Source organism: Miscanthus floridulus, chromosome 7 (assembly GCF_019320115.1).
Source record: "Miscanthus floridulus cultivar M001 chromosome 7, ASM1932011v1, whole genome shotgun sequence".
NCBI classification, from domain to species: Eukaryota; Viridiplantae; Streptophyta; class Magnoliopsida; order Poales; family Poaceae; genus Miscanthus; species Miscanthus floridulus.
In genome coordinates this window covers 10027498-10040731 of record NC_089586.1, presented here as the reverse complement: position 1 = coordinate 10040731, position 13234 = coordinate 10027498, and the positions used below count along the sequence as shown (strand labels likewise).

General features: G+C 48.3%; 3 long non-coding RNA genes across 3 annotated transcripts; all 3 read right to left on the bottom strand.

The window, feature by feature from the left end:
* Positions 1–4507: 4507 nt before the first annotated feature.
* On the bottom strand, positions 4508–5138 carry LOC136462543 (uncharacterized). Its single transcript, XR_010760745.1, has 2 exons — positions 5006–5138; positions 4508–4811 (listed from the first exon to the last, which is right to left on the bottom strand). It is a non-coding gene; the product is annotated as an uncharacterized lncRNA (long non-coding RNA).
* Positions 5139–6421: 1283 nt separating this feature from the next.
* LOC136462541 (uncharacterized) lies at positions 6422–12008 on the bottom strand. The gene is made up of 5 exons (XR_010760743.1): positions 11904–12008; positions 11421–11495; positions 11109–11221; positions 6592–6970; positions 6422–6501 (listed from the first exon to the last, which is right to left on the bottom strand). It is a non-coding gene; the product is annotated as an uncharacterized lncRNA (long non-coding RNA).
* Positions 7760–8343, bottom strand: LOC136462542 (uncharacterized). Its single transcript, XR_010760744.1, has 3 exons — positions 8129–8343; positions 7933–8053; positions 7760–7865 (listed from the first exon to the last, which is right to left on the bottom strand). It is a non-coding gene; the product is annotated as an uncharacterized lncRNA (long non-coding RNA).
* Positions 12009–13234: the final 1226 nt, after the last annotated feature.

Sequence of the window (13234 nt, the reverse complement as noted above, 5' to 3'; positions counted from 1 at the left end):
CCTCGCGATCAATGCAACTCGTAGAAAAATACTAGACATTGCTGCTACCATCACCATCATAACAATGCTAGGGCAATTAAGATATATATCCTAGCTAAGATAAATTCAGTCACAATGTACTACCTCCGGCCATCCAAGAACAATATCATCCTATATTTAAACTAAGTCGTTTTTTTTCTAAAAAAATAACTAAATTTATAGAAAATATTGCCAACATTTATACTCGAAACAAACTTATTATAAAATATATATTCTATGATTTCATCTAATGTCACTTGTTATTATGAGCCATAAAATATATATTTGGCCAAGCTTATATTAAGATTTATTGACTTCTGATCTCTTGAAAAGTCAGAAAAACATTTTTTTAGGATATAGAGGGAGTTCTCAATAACGCTGACGCAGCTGGTGGCTGCTGCATCGACGACTATATATATATACATACTTTTCGAAGCAACCATGAATCTATCGACCATATATATGCAGCGATTTTTTTCTCGCTCAACAACGACTAGCAGGCTATTCATGTACGGAGTAACTTCCGTTCGAGGGTAGCTAGAGCTTGCTGCAGCTAGCTAGCTACGGACATGCATGGTCGTCGATCCAGGAGCTAGCTCCATCAGCTAGTGGAAAAAGAGGAGAAATTTAAGCTGCTAGAGCTAGCTAGCATCGCCGGATGAATTGATTGAAGAATATATAAGTATATATATCTATACATCTATACCCTGGAGTGGACCAGAGGTAAAGCTAACGCAGATGAGACAGGAACCTGTGTGCTGTTGATGTGCAACTCCTGGAAAACTTTGAGGATAGAGAGATGCACGCAGTAGTCTCCGCTCGCAGCATCTACATGTTGTCTTACGAGAGCTGTACTATTTCAACAAATAAATAATATTTTTCTTTTATAATCAATTAGCGAACAGTACTTTCAGCGATGGTTTTTCAGCAAAGTGAACAGGGCCATATATTACCTCTATCCTAGAAAGGCAAAAAGAATATAATTCTAGCACAGTGTCACATTTTAGTATAAGTTTGACTAATTATAGATATAAAAAAGTACTCCCTCCATACTCAAAATGAAGTCGTTTTGGACAGCGACATGGTTTCCAAAGCATAACTTTGACTACTTATTTTTATAAAGATATTTATCAAAAAGTGATATATGTAAATTTTTGTGAAAGTATTTTTTAAGATCAAACTATACATATGGTTTTCACATTTTCAAACTCAACAACTTAAAAGTTATTCATGATTTATATTCTCAATGTTTGACCGAAGCCTCGTCCAAAACGACTTTATTTTTGAGTATTGAGAAATTACGTGGTACCAAACAAATACCATTAGATTAATTACAAAATATATTTTCATTAAAATTGGAGCCATAAATGTAAACATTTTTTACCGGAGATTTGGTCAAACATGAACTTTTTTTTGGGGTGTGTGTGGGGGGTGGGGGGGGGGGGGGGGGGGGGGGGGGGGAGACGGAGGTAGTATCCAGGAGTACATCGCAGTGCACACGCAAATTCCTGAAAACTTCCTGCATGTCGAGCATCGCGGTGCCCGGCGGACGCAAAGCTAGCATTTTGGTTTCTTGTTGGAACTCGAGCGAGTAGTCATTTTTAACTTTCCTTTTTGTCCCATTTGGCGATCTGTCCATATGGAAGTCTATGGGCATCTTGCTTCTAAAACTCTATTCCTCTTATCAATAATATACGCGTAAATAAATGTTTCTTGTCTTTCAGAAAAAAAGGTAGATCGATGAATCTGTAGATAGCTCCTGTACCTTTCTCATAAGATCCTGTCCTCGACTCGGGCAGATACAGCCTAAAGATTACTCCCTGTGTCCCAAAACGACACTAGTTTTATGTTTGAAATTTTGTCTAAAATAACTACTGTAATGTTTTACGGCGCAGACTCGATTTGTGAAACCTGTTTGATAAAAGTGATAATACTTGGCAACGGTCGCGCATCCCGTCCAGACGCAGCTCCAACACTCGTCCGCTCCGCCACTCCCTCTCTCTCTCTCAAATAAAAAATCCCCTACGCTTACCCCTTCAATTCCTCTACTCATCCGCTCTGGCGCTCTCTCTCTCTCTCAAACAAAAACTTCACTGCGCTTATCCCTTCCGCCTAAGATCCGTGCCATCCTCTTCCGCCTAAGACCGGTGGGCTCAATGGCGGGCCCGAAGGACAACCAGTGGGCTTGAGCGGGCTGGGCTAGTGGGCCTCCGTTCTGGCTCGCTAGACGCTTTTTTTTTTTTTTGCCACATAGGCGGACACGGAGCCCGCCTCTGAAAACCCCAAATGTCTGTCTTCATAAACCTTTTTTGTGCTAGTGCCCGTCCATGACCTAAATTCATGACCCATACTTGTACGAGTTATTATAACAATGCGTGTTCAACAACAATAGTACGAAAGCGGATTCTAACATATATTGGAACAGATCGATGACGGTATCGTTGAATAAAATCTTAATTAATGGTATGCTTAGAACGGTCACAAAATAAGCTGACGAGCGACAAAGGAAAAAGGAGGCAGCAACATATATACTGGATAGCTATGCATGGTCATGCACGCAATGCATGGAATCCCAGCCACATACTCCTGTGGCCTTTGGAGTGTGCAAAGTCAGGGTCAGGCATATGCATGGCGCCTGCCCGAGACTAACTTGGGACTAAATTGCGTGGACTGAAAATCCGATCGATCCATCCCACTCACTCTGTCCAGTCGCCCGGCCTGCATTATATTTTTGTACCCATCGACGACGCGACGCCCGGCGACTTGTTATTTGCGCCCGTACGTTTTCTTCTCAGATTCTCCAGCACGGGCGTTCGTGGCTTTGCTAGCTAGGCAGGCGTCTAGCCAGCAGGCCAAGTCTGGTTCTCTCGGTCGATATGAGCCCCAGCACAGCAGTATAGCATCAGTGTAGTAATTTCTGCAAAATTTCAGTTACCCGCAGCTGCGGCAGGCTCTCGATCTGCGAAATTTACCTATATGCATGCAAAGCAAAGGTAGTCAACTGTATGGCTCTACCAAGTTTGTGTGGCTGATCTACCAGGTTTTGAATTCTCCTCGATTATATATGCACTTCTCCTAGCTATATCTCAGTGTCTGATTTACTTTCTGTGTTGTTTGGATAATATGCAATTTTGCCATTATTTGGCTATAGAAAAAAAAACTATAAAGTGACTCGCGTAGGCGGAGCTAGGCAGGGGCGAATCTATGTGTAACCATTGGGGTCAGCTGACCCCGATAACTTGCAAAAAACTCTTTAAAAATTCTTTCATCCACCAGCAAATTGCTCTTCAAATAGAAAATCAACACATCTTTGACCCCGTTGCTTAGTCCTGAACCCCAGTGACACAATATCCTAGATTCGCCCCTGGAGCTAGGAAACTAGCTAGATGGTACTGTGGTCCATGAACCACCCCTGAAATAATTTGATACAAGGTTAAACTATAGTAGATAGTTGCCTATAAAATTGTAAAAATTGCATATAGATCGTCCTGTAATTTGGCTTCACATCTAAGAGATGTAAAAATTGCATGTCGATCTGGTTGGAGCTCCAGCGTGACCGCAGGCGCGGAGGCGAGGACGACCGGGACTGCGTGAAGGCGTAGAAGGAGTACAGAAGCAGGGGCATACAGGTCTTTTACCGTCGTGCTTGGCCCCGTTCGCGTGCCCTTAAACCCGGCATAATCCACTTCTTTTTTTTTATCCGGAACAGTATTTTTCTCTCACAAATTCCTCCAACATTTTTCTAAACCATCCAAATTCCTTTACAATTCCTCCAGCCGAACACCCCAACAGGGTGTCTGTTCCTAGAACGCACTACTGGACGCAGGGTCTTTGCCGAGGGCCTGACGCCCTCGGCAAAGGCTCTTCAGCCGTCGGCGAAGGATTTGCCGAGGGCAGCCCTCGGTGAAGAACCCTCGGGAAAAAAAACGTCGGCGAAGGAGTCTTTGCCGAGGGCCTTTTATCGGGCACTCGGCAAAGTATTTGCCGAGGGCTAACGGCGGCCCTCGGCAAAGTAAAGTAGCCGTTAGGTACGCGGTTATTTTCCACGGCGTCTTTGCCGAGGGCTGACATACAGGCCCTCGGCAAAGAGCTTTTTTTTTTGGAATTTATTTGCCGAGAGCTATACCGCAGGGCCCTCGGCAAAGACCTATTTTCTTTTTTTTTCTCGGAATTTCTTTGCCGAGAGCTATATCGAAGGCCCTCGGCAAAGACCTACGTTTTTATTTTTGTCTCGGAATTTCTTTACCGAGGGCTGTGTTCAAAACCCTCGGCAAACACCTACTTTTTAATTTTTCCTGGGAATTTCTTTGCCGAGGGCTATGGTTAAGGCCCTCGGCAAAGACCTGTTTTTAATTTTTCCTGGGAATTTCTTTGCCGAGGGCTATGGTCAAGGCCCTCGGCAAAGACCAGTGAAAATTTTCAACATTCCACCTGTTTCTTGCTTTCCATGCAGACAAAATATATATATATATATATTCAACGGCAGAAATATCCCACAAATATCACAATCATCACATATATCTCACAAATATCACATATATCTCACAGATATCACATAGATCATCACATGTATCATCACAAGTCCAAATTCAACAATTCCATAAGTCCACAATCTAACTCAAGTGTCAAGTCCACAAGTTCAAATCCGACTGAGGCTGGCCAACCTCTCCAACCGTCTGGCCTCTGCGTCACCAACCTTCCCAACCGTCTGGCCTCTGCGTCGAGGGTGGTGTAACGAAGCCTCCAGAATCAGGTGACGCACGAGGGGGGTTATTGGAACCCGCCGACTGAGGCTGCACAAACAATTATATGCTTATGTGAGATTACAGTAATTATTCTAGGACTACAGTTTTAGTATTTAGACAGAAACCTATCAAATTTTTTATAGCTAGTGTTGTCTGGGTTTCTATGTCATACAAGCAAATCAGTAGCTAGTGTTCTCTGGGTTTCTATGTCACACAAGCGAGAAGTGAACTTTAACGCTTACAGGAGTAGCTGCAAACGCGTGCGGCACCTGAGGCGGAGGAGCTGACATCTGCACAGGCACACCCGTCTTCTGCCCAAGAGCTTGCATGATTTGCATCATTTCTGCAATCCTGACCTCCTGGGCCTCCCGAGCGACCTGCTCAGCCTCCAGCCGAGCAGTGAGGGCCGTGATCTGCGCCGTCTTCTCGTTGTTCTGGGCCTGCAATATTGCACTCCAATATTTCAGTAATGCAAATCTAACTCAAGTGTGAGAATATTAATTTACGACGAGTAAAACAAGAATTACCTCGAGCGCATCGACCCGCTGCAGTGTCGGAGTAGGCCGTGAGCGTATGGGCTGGCTAGAACTCATGCTCTGTGCTCGGAGCTGGCTCAGAGTGGGAACAATGGTGGGGTCGATGGCGGCGTTCGCAATCCACGTCCGGCCGTGCTTCCTGCCGCCACCGAGCCTCATGATGGCCTCGGCATCAATGGGCTCGGTGCGGACGTCGTACTCTGGCCCGTGCCGCTGCTGTACCGCCGACGTGTACTCCTGGACTTTAGTGTACACGTTAGGGTCGGAGTATGCCTCGCGAGGGGCAGCCGGGTCCCAGGTGACGTCGCCGGCCACCCTGGTCTGGTGGGACATAGCCCACGCCGTGAACATCGAGACATCCTCGTCCGGGTGCGCAGCCTCCTGCGAGAAAGGCGGCAGGTGGTGAGCAATCAGGCATACGTTAAGCGTGAAACTAAATAGAAGAAAAATCACTTACATATGCCGATTTGAATCCAGGGAGACTCCTGTTGCCTTGATGGTGAGTGGCAGCTGGCCTGAGCATACGCAGTGCCCGCTGAGACTCGTGCTTCTCTATGTAGGCCGGCGTGAACCACCTAGCCACGATCATTGTCCAGGCGTCGGCATGCGCTCGGCACCACCAGGGAATCACCTACAAGTCAACGAGTGTTTGACATATATGAAGATGAAATTGAACATATTTAATTCAAAAACAAAACAATTTCAATGTTATTCATGTACCTCAAGGTACTGCTCCTGGGTCAGCGTCATCTGTCGAGCCTCCCTCTTGGTGACTGTCATTCTACGAGCCGACGCGTAGTAGTCTATGTGGGCCTGGACGCGCGCCTCGTGAAACATGTCGGTGACATACTTCCTATAGGCTGCATGCGCCACACGATCAGCGAGGCCCTCGGTTCCTTCTTCGGCCCTGAAAAACCTCTGCATAAAAGATGATATATCCAATCGTTATTTGAAAAAATAGAATTCAATGTGAAGGATTGATTAATGTTGTGCGAGAGGAACTTACCCAAAACTCAGCAAGTATCCGCTCCTGCTTGTTGCGGTAATGGTCGTCCTCGCCCAGGGCGTACCTGTCCCACGTGTAGGCTGGCTCTCGGGCCTCCGACGGCAACTCCACAATGCCGGGGAACCACTTCCGGCACAACACACCCAAGACGGTCACGGGAGAGCGCAGAGGAGTACCTGACAACACCTCCCAAGCCCTGCACAAGTAAGAAGAAAATTTATCAGTTTCTCTTTCGATTTCAAACATATCATATGAAGTAGTTGTGATATCATTTATATTTACTTACTTGGGCGGCACAGGGCGAAGCACTAGACGGTTCTGAGGAAGCGGAAACGAAGGGAGCGTCGCCGGGCCTCGCTGGTAGACACCCGACGCCTCGCCTCCCTCGTCCTCGAGCGCCGCACCCTGCTCCTCCTCGACCTCCTCCTCCTCCTCGTGCTCCTCCGTCGGTGGCACGGGCTCAGGGGGCTGAGTCCGCTGCCTCCTACCACTGCCTCCTGTCATCTGCCTCCCCCTCCTCCCGCGGCCTCCTGCCGTTGTCCCTCGTCCTCCCGCTGCCTCCTGCAACTGTCCCTCGCCTGCCTCCCCCTCCTCCGGCGGCCTCCTCGCGTAAGCCGAGGGTGTGTCACGTCGTGGCCGGCTACTCGCCATCTTTGATCAATCACCTGTACGCACGAAGAATGAACAAGACTTGTTAGTACACATATTAGAGACTGAAAATAAATAAACAAAATATAAATGAAAATAAATAAACAAGACATAGTATTACATGTATTACGAATAATCTTCATGATTGGGATTATAGGTCTCGTCATCACTGTCAACATTATCTAAATAGGCAACACTATCCGAAGGTTCTATGTTATCGTCCTCGTCACTTGCTACAAGTAATCGCTCAAGCATTTGTATGTCCTTGGCATTTTGCACCACATCTCCATCGTCCTCGTCATCAACTGTTTCGTTGTCTACTTCCATTTCGAGGGCCTCGGGTAGGACTATCTGAAGCGTCCCCGGTAGCCCATCTTCCTGATAGAACTCTCCATCATATGTGTTTGTGTTAAAGTTGTAATCGTCATCGTTAGGGGTTGGTAGTTTCCCGTGTGGAGAAACCTGGTGCACAATAGCCCAACCCTGAAGCTCCTGTTTGGCTTAGTTGGCATATCTCGTGTAATACACCTGCACGGCCTGTTGAGCCACAATGTAGATGTCTTTTCCCGGATAAACGGAATCTTCTCGCACCTCGACTAGCCCAAGATGAGGGGTCAGTCTCGTTTCGCGAGGATTGAACCAGTGGCATTTGAACATGACAGGTTTAAGAGGTTTGTCACCATCAAATTCTAGTTGGTAGATCTCCTCAACTCTTCCATGGTAGTCGAGACCATCAGTGCCAGGCGTACAAACTCTGCTATTTGTGGTTTTCCGATTGGGCCGGGTTTGCTCGTATCTTGTTGTGTGGAAACGATAACCATTCATGTCATATCCGGTAAATGACTTCACCCTAGCTTGGCAGCCGTTCGCAACTTGTTTCAACTCATCACTCATGGACGAATCGGTCTGGGCCTGCAAGCTCAAACATGATAGATCGTTATATTCGAATATCGAATGTACAAGCTAAATTGGACATTACCTTTCGTTTAAACCAAGAAATGAAATCAGGCCTATCCGCTCCCGCGCCCCACGATAGAAGGGTGTCTTGTTCCTGCGGGGTAGGATCCCTAGGTTCATGCCAGGATTCACGAACAAATTCCCTGTTGGAGCGAGAATCAATAGGGTTGGACGTTGAATAGTAACGGCGTATTGAAACAAGATCATTGAGAACTTACTTGATGAAAGGTTGCACCTCAGTAAGGTTATTCAACACGTATAACATGATACTGCGCCACTCTTTATTTGTCAAGATCATAACGGTCGATCCACTTGCGCTACCGAGTTGTCCTTGGAAAAGGCCGAGGGTCGATTCATTTTCATCAGCATTGTAACGAGGGAGTGGATTTTGATTGCTAGGAAGGTTCGGCTTGTAGTACAGCGTTGTGAAGTTTGCCACCTCCTCCCGCAGGTATGCCTCTGCAATGGAAGCCTCAATTCTGGCTTTATTTGTACATTTCTTGCGAACAGTCTTTAGTCCTCTCTCGACTGGAAAGCACCAATGAAACTGCACAGGCCCCCCCAAACGTACTTTAGTGGGAAGGTGCACGATCAGATGCTGCATCGGCAAGAAAAAGCCGGGTGGGAAGATCTTCTCCAGCTTATAGACCAACACAGGTGCCACCTTTTCCAATTCCATAGCGATGTTCCGAGATATCTCCTTAGCACACAGCAGGCGAAAGAAATAGCTCAACTCTGCCAACACTTTCCAGACATGCTCAGGGACGTAGCCTCGGACCATTGCAGGGAGAAGCCGCTCAATCCATATATGGTAGTCATGACTCTTCATCCCGTTGACTCGCAAAGTGCCTAAGTTCACTCCCCTACTCAGATTAGCGGCATAGCCATCTGGGAACATCAAGTTCTTGATCCATTGAAGTACTTCCCTCCTGGCATCTATTTTCAAGACGAAATCCACCTTAGGCTTTTTCCACTTCTTGTTTCGACCACTAGGAGGTTGCATCTCTTGTTTTTTCCTATCGCACAACGTCGCCAGGTCCACTCTAGCCTTAACATTGTCCTTAGATTTCTCTGTATTCATGAGAGTTGCCCAAAGTGCCTCAGCGATATTCTTTTCGGTGTGCATTACATCAATGTTATGTGGCAGAAGAAGGTCATCGAAATAGGGGAGCCTGGTCAAGCCGGACTTATGAGTCCACATATGTTCCTCACCATAACCCACAAAACCACCTCCTTCGTTGGGCACGAGAGCATCTATCTGAGCATGAACCTCGGCACCACTCCTGATGTGGGGTTTAGGGTCTGTCACTGCAACACCTTTTGTATAGTTCTTGATGTCTTGTCTGAATGGATGTTCAGAAGGGAGGAATTGACGATGCTTGTTGAACGACGAATACTTGCCACCCTTTTTCAACCAAATAAACCTCACAGCTTTCTTGCATAGTGGGCACGGGAACTTCCCGTGAACACACCAGGCGCAGAATAACCCATACGCCAGGAAATCATGCAGAGAGTAGTGATACCAAACGTACATTTTGAAGCTTGACCTTGTAGCTCGGTCGTATGTCCATACCCCTCCCCAAGCTTTTATCAATTCGTCAATCACAGGCTCCATGAACACTCCCATATTACTTCCTGGGTGTCCAGGAATTATCAACGACAAAAATACGTTCTGTCATTGGAAGGCGATGCCAGGGGGGAGGTTGAGAGGGATAGTGAACATAGGCCAACATGTGTATGGGGAAGACATCAATCCATAAGGATTGAATCCATCTGTTGCGAAGGTGACACGTACATTCCGAGCCTCAGCTGCTTTCTCAGGATGTCGATCATTAAAGTACTGCCATGCTTCAACATCGGATGGATGAACCATCTTGTCCGGATTGTACCGCTTGCCATTCTTGTGCCATGTCATCTGTTTCGCAGTTTCCTCGGTCATGAAAAGTTGTTGGATCCTCGCTATGAAAGGAAGGTGACGTAAGACTCTCGCGGGGATCGTAAGCTGCACCTTTTGGCCATCACCAGATACTACCTCCAGGTATCTGGACGATCCACACTTTGGACAGTACTTTGCATGCTCGTGTTCTTTCCAAAATAGGACACACCCTTTTGGACAACAATGTATCTTATCATATGGCATCTTGAGCGCACGAAGGAGTTTTTCTGACTCGTACAAGTTGGGGGGCAGAATGTGGTTCTTTGGTAGCATGGTGCCAAACACAGTCAACATCTTATCGAAGCCTTCTCGACTCAGGTTTAACTCGGCCTTCAGCCCCATCACACGCCCAATGGCATCCAGCTGAGAAATATTTGTATGCTCGTGAAGGGGTTTAGACGCCGAGTCCAACATTTTGTAGAAGGCTTCTACGTTTGCCTCCATCTCCTCCTTGTCACGTCCTTCAACGAACTGAGCTTGGTGAGCGTCATCTATCATGTCTGCTACCCCAGCATCATCATCAAAAGGCTCGAGACGTGGTCTCACCACCTCCTCTCTGATACGATCGGCTTCACCATGGTAGATCCACCGGTGGTAGCCCGGCGTATAACCATGGTACACAAGATGTTTACCCATGGTTTGCTTGTCCACCCTTCTCCTGTTGTCACAGTGGCTGCACGGACACCAAACTAGAGAATGCCCTTTAGCTACACCCTCGCCAAATGCATGTTTCAAGAAGTCATCTGTCCTCTTCACCCAATCCACGTCGTAATCATTTCGACTTCTTCGCCCCGTGTACATCCACTGACGGTCCTCCATCCTTTGACAAATACATCACCGAGTAACGTAACCATCAACTACACCTAGCCGGTGTTCCTACTGTCTAATAGGTGAGGATAGATCCTAATCCCACCCGCGTATGCGTAGATGAGGTCAGTTTCCATGCTCCGCTCCTATCCGAGACAGAATTTCGGCAGCACCTCTCCGATGTTCTCCCAATACACGTCCTGCAAAGAAGTTTGTGTATTCGGAGAACAATGGGGAGGTGCTGCCGAAATTCTGGCTCGGATCGGAGCGGAGCATGGAAACTGACCTCATCTACGCATACGCGGGCTGTCCAAAAAATATGGACAATCCGAAATAGATACGGTCAGATACACACAGTGATCTGCATGCCTCCAACCGTATCTCTTTCGGACGGGAGACGCCTAACTGGTTTACGCAGTCTACGACAAAGATAGAGGAGTAGAGGTTGTTTATACCTAAGGTGGCGGTGGAGACAGGGTAGCGGGGCAGTGGCGAGTCGAGGCAGTGGAGAGTCGCAGCGCCGACGAGGACGATCGACTACTCTGAAGCTCCTTTGACGTCCTCTGCTCTGCAAAAAAAAAGGGTATAAGTTAAAAATTTTGGCAGAACCTCCCCTGTACGGGGAGGTTTTCAAAACCTGCAAAAAAAAATCGGCTCGATGGCCAACACCCACATTCACGGCACAAAGGCCAACACATCAACAATGGGAGGCACGAAGGCCATCCACATCAAAAAACGGCGCGATGGCCGACAACCCATGGTTTTACCTTCTACTCGACCGAGGGACGGGGAAGTGAAGGTGACGGCAAGGTCGTCCAGACGAGGCCGTTATCCAGAACCACCTGCATTGCATGCCCAAGTAATTGCTTCAAAACATGACCCGCTTAGACAGTGAATAAAACAAGTGCAACTGCAGAAAAGTACTGAACCAGTAAATCCTAAATTTTCCGGGCTGTAAGTAAGCACATTACACTTTTCTCTTCCTATAGGAGTTAATTCCATTCATACTTAATAGCGAGCATAAATGTTGTTATTCAGATTTTGCTAAGCTTTGTAGTAGAATCATTTCAAACGTCCCTTTACGGATCAGTTATGCAGAAATAATCATCAGTTCACTAGCAACAAAGACTAATCCATGCAAAAGCAATACAATGATGCACAATAACAACATTTCAAGGTTTCAGGTCAAGATTGCGAAATCAAGGTGACTTTGTAAAGAAGAGACTGGGGAGGGAGCAGAGGCACCGAACCTTCCGGGCGACGACGGCGGAGGACGCGGCCGGGGCGGCGGCGGGCCGTGGGCAGGCGACGGGGCGAGACGACAGGAGAGGAGGAAACGGGGGGCGACGGGGGAGGGGTCGGGCGGGGCCTGCGCTGGCGCGGCTGTCTCCGCGCGGTGGGCCGAGGCGCGCCGTGGCCTGTGCGCGGCGGCGGGCCTGCGTGGGTGGAGCGGCGGGCGGCGAAGCGCGCGGCGGCCTGTCGTTGCGGCGGCGTCCGCGCGGCGGCCGAGCGCGCGGTGGGCGTGCGCGGCGGCGGCGGCGGGCGAGTGGCAGGCTCGGGCGGGCGCGGCTTGGGATAAGGCCGCCCGCCCGGCCGTTCCCTTTTTTATATGGGGTCCCCTCTTTGCCGAGGGCCTAGATCCAGAGCCCTCGGCAAAGACTTTTTTTATTTTTATTTCTTTAATTTCTTTGCCGAGGGCCAACATCCAAGGCCCTCGACAAAGATGTTTTCTTTTTATTTCCGCCGGCGCCATCCCGTTCAAAATATTTGCCGAGGGCCTGTACAACGGGCCCTCGGCAAAGAGTTTTATTTTTTATTTCCAAATTCTTTGCCGAGGGGCCTAACGCCGAGCCCTCGACAAAGGCTGACGGCCAGTGCCGCCGTCACGCTCGGCCGAGGTCGCCGAGAGGCGGTACTGTGCCGAGGGCCCGGCCCTCGGCAAAGGTGGGCCTTTGCCGTGGGCCGTTGATTGCCGAGGGTCCGGCCCTCGGCGAACGAGCCGTTGCCGAGGGCTAAGCTTCGCCGAGGGCGGCCCTCGGCAAAGAAAGGATTTGCCGAGTGCCCGAAATCAGGCCCTCGGCAAAGTCTTTTGCCCTCGGCAATGTTGCTGTTTCCAGTAGTGACGTCTAGGATCGTGGGACGGAGGGAGCATGCTAAAGCTCGCTGGACTAGCCGGAGACCAAGATGGATGGAAGCACGTACGTAGCCAGGTCCACATGAATGGTCAAGGTGCATGCCCGGCCCACCACAGGAATTCCTTGACACTTCGCGGCAGCAGACGTACATATATATACTCATCAGATGCCTATGGTGTCTACTACACAACCGTGTTTTATACGGTTTCAACACATAATTTTTTTTGCACCATAGGATTAAGATCCAACAACCTACATCCTTCTTCTACCTCCAGCCTACAGCCTTCACAGATCACAGAACACATATTACATATCACAATTTTTTTCTATGGAATGACAAATCACAGATCCGCCGCCGCCGAAGCAGAATGCGTCTCGTCTAGCGTCCGGTGCGACCACTCGGTCTTGTGAACGTCACACACGATCTCTTCGGGAGTGCACGCCGG